The following is a 6,299-nucleotide window of genomic DNA, read 5'->3' as shown; positions in this document are numbered from 1 at the left end:
AAAACTACTCGGAAATGACCCTTCTAGATGAAATCATCAATAATAAACCAAGGCAATTGATTATTAAAAAATCACCTTACGATTCATACACTAAAACATCTTTTGAACTTGTTCACCGTCATACAGACAGCAGAGATCCAATGAATATGGTTGCTTCTCACGTCTTCACTGAATACTTAGATTCTCACAAAAATAAAACGCAAATCCTTTTTGACAAAATAGCAGCTGATTCTAAAGAAAAGAAAGAAAAAATAATAGAAAAATTAAATGAAAAGAAATCCCCACAAAACATCCAAATAGGATTTCAAGTTTATAAAAGCTCAGATCTTAGGTCAGGAAAATTAAAGAAGACATTTTTAGAACCATTTACAATAACAAATATTCTCGAAAACGGAAAAATCGAAATAGAAAACTCGAAAAATAAAAAACGAGAAATCATTCACAAAAATGAAAGTAAAATAATCCCCGTTTTTGCAGATGGGCCTGTACCCGGAACATCGTCTCAACCAACGTAAAATTCCACAATCTAAATAACCACCCAGGAATGCTACCATTCAAACTCGGAACAGCAAAAATGATTTCAAACAATTGGAACTTATCCAAAAATACGACCGAAAACTAATAATCAATTAATTCAAAATTCTGAAACAACAATCAAACTCACTTTCCACATGTTTAAAGAACAAGACTAAATATAATGAAGAATATGGCAATTCACTAAAATCATTGCGTCATATCGAAAATAGAATCGATACTCTGATAAACCAAATTATTCCCTTAAGGTATACGATCAACTCAATTAACCGATCAAAACGAGGATTAGTTAACCCTCTTGGTTCTCTTGAGGGTTAATTTGTAACTGGCAACTTAGACCAACAAGACGCTGAAGAAATAAGCTCAAGGTTAAATCACATGGGGAAAAACCAAAACCGACTAAAAATAGATGCGATAAACCGAATTTCTTTACTCGATCAAACAGTCGAGCATTTTAAAGGAATAGTATCCAACATAACAATCAGCCAGACGATAGGAAATCATCCACCCTGCAGTGTCCAACTTATAAAGTTCCAGTCAAACGTCACAGCTTGTCATCCATTCAAAGTTAAAATTGAAGAAATCCGTAGTAGCCGATGGAAAATGGTTAATCACAGCACCCGAAGAAGTAATTGGCAAATCAAACTGCCAAGACCGTCAAGACACCATTTCAATCAAAGGAACATACCTAATCGATTGACCACCTGGTTGCACCGCTCAATTCAAATCACTAATATTTGAAAATTTTGAGTTAAAGCAACTACAATTTCAAGAAGTCAACCTACCTAATTTGACTTGGACCACTACTAGAACACTTCAAGCAGTATTCAATCCACCTACCCAAATTGAATAGCATGAACCTGAAATCAACAGAAGGCATCCAAGCCCAGCTGAGAACCCAAGCAATCCAACTACAAGGAATCCAGACCGTACCCTATATGTTTACCGTACTAGCATATGGACTATATTATTATACATCGCTTTATTTATATTTCTTTGCTATTTACTATATAAATTGATTTGTAAGAAACTTAAGAACAAATCGAAAAGTAATCAAATTGAAATGAAAGAAACTTCAATTTTCAAATGAAATTACATCACTTTGATGATATAATTTTATCTAAGGCCGAAGGAGTTATGATATCCTATTTAGCCAACTTCACAAATTCATGATATTTTATTTCGCAGCTAAGCATAAGGAATATCTAATTATGCTTACGAGGTACATAATGTTCTTTAGTTTCACAGATAGCATGTAAACTCATCAGCATTAATTCAGTATATATTCTCACAAGCCGGTAATAACGAACAGTTGTATCTTGAAGCTGAAATCCATATCAATCAAAATAAAAATTGTTTTAAAAACTCCTTTTCCAAGGAAGTGATTTTAACTCGACCCAATCGGTCTTCCTGCCCTTGTGTAGTACATACAGGGTGATTCAAAATTGGCGTCATTCCTCTGGAGGTGTTGTCTGGCGCTGTTGTAGGGGTACAGAAAAAATAGTAAAATAAATTACTTGTTATTAAAAACTGAGAAATTTCCAAAAAACTATAGCAGAAATACGGCAGCAATGTGTTTCAAGGTAATCTGCCTAATTAACATTGCGCAAATACTTGTTGCTTTGTAATTATTTAATACTCCGACAACCATGGAATTATACAGAGTGACAATAAGATAGACAAGGATAAACGGTAATTCAAACGTAAGTTCAAAATGACAACCTGCTCTCATAACCTCGAATTGGTTGAAAAGTTAACTACAAACAAGCTAGTGCCTGTGTAATCTCCTTATTACCCACTTTTATCAAGCAGCTCCATTTGTATCTCCTTGTGCCGTCGTGTGTATGATACAAACGTGGTAGGAATGTAGCCCTTCCTCGGTATTTATTTGGTGCTTGGGAAAGTGTTAGTTATTGTGCTCTGAGTACCCCTGGAAGGCCCTGACTCGATTATGTCCAATACTTGTTCCTCTGTGCCTGGAACCCGAACATCTATTGTCGTCCACTATCTTCCTGGAACCACTCTCCTCGCGCTTTGTTGGCGTGAGTTCTTTCAGCTTATGCTGTGTAGTTTGTAGCATTTCCCCTGAACTAATCGCATATCCGCAAATTCGTGAAAGGAAATTCAAAGTAAGTCACAGTTTGACAAATTATTGTTATTATTGACAAGTGCTATCCACCTGTAACTATCTGTTAATGGCAAAAAACATCATTGCCGCTGTGACTTTTCATCAAAAAATTGTAGAAGGTAACTTTTTTGATATGAAAATTTTTCGTAATTTGAAGCAAAGATCGAAATTTTTCTTTTTGAATGGTTAAGAATTCCAATATGTTACCAATTAAACAAGGAACAATTTCAAAACAATGCTTAATAATAAAGTTGAAATTCGATCTTCAACGGTTAATATCTTCTAGAAATTTTCGAACAAAAAAAATGTCCATACTTTTCTCGTACTCCCCAAGTGAGCCTCTATCACCTCTCAAAAGGAATGACCCCTATTTTGAATCACCCTGTATAATCACATTTAAGAATTTATCCAAATGATGGCTTTTGGTTCCAACAGAATGGGGCTTTATCTCATTATAGCGCAGACGTTAGAAATTAATTAAATGATACATTTCCAGGTCGATGGATAGGATGACACAAATCCATAGAATGATCGGGAAGATCGCCTAACTTAAACTTCTTTAAATGCGGATAACTAATATCGCAGGGATTTGATAGAGTCTGGCATCCTGGATTACTGTATAATATAAAAAAGATGTTTCCTTACTACTTATACCAACTAATGAAAACGTACATTATCAATAGACACTTTATGTCCAGTAGAATATGCCCAGTAGAAGCAGAGGTGAATCAGGGTAGTGTTTTGGGGCCAATTCTATATCTCCTGTACACTTCAGATCTGCCAACAATGGAGCAAAATACCACAGTCACATTTGTGGATGACACTGATATCATGACATCACATACAAATCTTATAATAGCTTCAGAACTACTACAAATAAACCTGACAAAAATTGAAAACTGGCTAAAGACATGATAAGATAATGGTAAATAAGATGTCTTTAAAAATGAACCCAAAAGTATCGAATAAATTAAACATCGGACCCTACTTACCGACAGAATTATTTCTGAAAGAATATAAATAATGTCCCAAGATCATTAGTCGATCGTTTAGGATATTGTAGGGTGGTAAATGGTGCTCATATCCAATTGTGCAAATATTTTGTTGGGCGATTTTTTGAAAAACTTTTACCCTTTATTTTGACGAATTTATTCCTTATTTGATTTGATGGGAATAAGTAATGGAGATCTGTGGCATTCGTTCTATCAATACATCTGCAAGCTTTTTTCTGTGTCCTTGTAAATGGTAAAACCACATTCACTTGAACTAGCCTGTAAAATATTTATAAGGTTTCTCAATGATAAGATATCGAAGCCCAAACTGTAGAAAATAGGCAATGAATGCGGTATTTTCGCGAACGTCGATTTGGCAATGCCCATAAATATGTTCGTAATTTTCTGGTTACACGCCATTCGTCTTAATGATGCCTTTGCAGAGAATGTCGACGTTAATGTCCCCTGAACATGTATATTCCCAAGTTCTCTTTGGAGTTTCAGCCCTAAAGTTAGGAACATAAACTGCCATTAAAAAAAGCTTAGAAATAACTATTTAATTGATATGAGGAGTAATAACCTGGATAGAACATATCGTGACTACACTGGAAAGTTTAATATGCCGAACATGGTGCTGCTAAGTACTCTAAGGACTAAGGCTAAGGACTAAGGAAATCTGCAAAACTGCAATTAGTAACGATGCAGGCAGAGGCTAGCTATTATATTATAATTTGTTATTACGCCTAAATAGCTGCCAAATAAATAAAGGAAACAACCTAAAAATATTTATAACTGAAATGTGGAGACCTTTCCCAATAAATAACGGGTTATCCAATTCAAGGTTGGGAAACTGAAACCCTGCTATTTGATATCTGTAAAGGTAAACGTCATCCGAAGCGTTTTTGTTTTATTTGAAGGTTTGCCATTTTGGAATATGGGTCGTTTAACTGTCGATGAAGGCGTACAAATTATTAAATGTTACTATAAAAATGGTGATTCTGCTGTATCAACGTTTACCCAGGTAGCACACTACGTCTTATGGACGCCTAAACGACGACATGAGATTCGACCAGAAGACGTCAGATAGCTGGTCATTTGGACGTCCAAATGATCGCTACATGACACATCTGCCAGACGTCTGTTTTATGACTTCGGCTAGACTTATTGATGTCACTTAAACGTCGGTTTTAGGTCTGTACATGGTCAGTACAATTACTTCATATTGAGGAAATGTTTTAGTTACAATAAGACACTATAGAATCTTAAATCATATTTTATTGACAGGAAGCAAGCAAAGATGGTTACAATTTTAATTTATTAAAAGTAGTTCTGAACAGCCACAAAAATAATAATAAAAAACCGGAAGACAGATAAAAACTACTATTCTTATTAGATTGTTAATAGGAAAAAAAGCATTGAAATAAAATAACTATGTATTTATCTCAACACAAGCAGAACGTGTTTTATTATGTTGTTGATACAACGAGTTCTTTAAGGCTCTCTTATTAGACTGAAATTCATCGGTATCATTCGGTTGAGCTTAACCATTTACGCTTAGATCAGCGACTCAAAGTTACGAGTCGATTTCTCTGAATATAAACATAGATTATGGTTTTTCTCCTTTTTGCTGACAAAGAGGAATGATGACATTTACGTGGTATTTCCAATAATTGTTAGAAACCCGTTCGAAAGAAAACTCTTTTTATTCTAAAAGGCCTCCAGTTGCTGTCAGCTTGGACTCCGTCAGTAAGAACCTTTCTAAACGCTTTCCTCTCTTTAATCGGAGGCCACAGTACCTATTGCTTGAGTTCTGGTGCATCACTGCCAAAGTTCTGCCCGCAAGCTCGTCTAACTGTACCACCTGATACATAATACTACTTAGTAATACTACTTATATAACCTTCACAATTAAAAACTAATGTTCTATTCTTTTATAATAAAATTATGTTTTTTGTTCCTCAAAAGTCGGGCTACTCCTGAGGTTCCTTGTTTTTAATCTTGTTTTTAAAAAGAAAGTTGGGACGCAAAAGACAGTATATACCTACCTACATACATATATTTTCGGAACAGGGTTACACTGTTACGTATATAACGACTAGACCTTACACTGTTCCGTATAAGCGTTCCACTATTTATCCCAATTATAATAGAAAAGCCAGGTACAACTATAAATACAATGTTTAAATAAGTGGTACTTACCTTTGTGTTAAACGTTTTGTATAATAATGAACTACAGCTCATTAACAAATCACATGAAACAAGACAAGTACAAAGTACAAGTTCAGAATACCAGTCACGCCAAAGTGCCGGCCACGTGACGGCGTTTCGCGTTTTTAACGTAACTAAAATCCAATAAACTTGGCGCCAACAAATTGACAAGAAGTAAATGACATAATAGACAAATCACACAATTCATTTTACTTTAGACAGAGGGGCAGACGAGAATTATTCTTAATTTTTTATAGATATAGTATATGGAGCCTAAGTGTGTCGCATATACGATACCCTCTAGGTGAAAGCTCTTGGTTACTTTTTGATAAATAATTCGTTCTTATTGCGAAATAGGAGCACTATTTATCAATCTGTAATAAAAAACGTGAGAAAATTCTGTCTTTTTTAAAGACAAACATTTTTGAGGCGAAATA

This window comes from Dendroctonus ponderosae, unplaced genomic scaffold (genome assembly GCF_020466585.1).
Source record: "Dendroctonus ponderosae isolate FM_Combo_2020 unplaced genomic scaffold, Dpon_F_20191213v2 Dpon_F_20191213_1, whole genome shotgun sequence".
NCBI classification, from domain to species: Eukaryota; Metazoa; Arthropoda; class Insecta; order Coleoptera; family Curculionidae; genus Dendroctonus; species Dendroctonus ponderosae.
The sequence above is the reverse complement of the archived record's forward strand: the minus strand, read 5'-3'. Positions refer to the sequence as shown.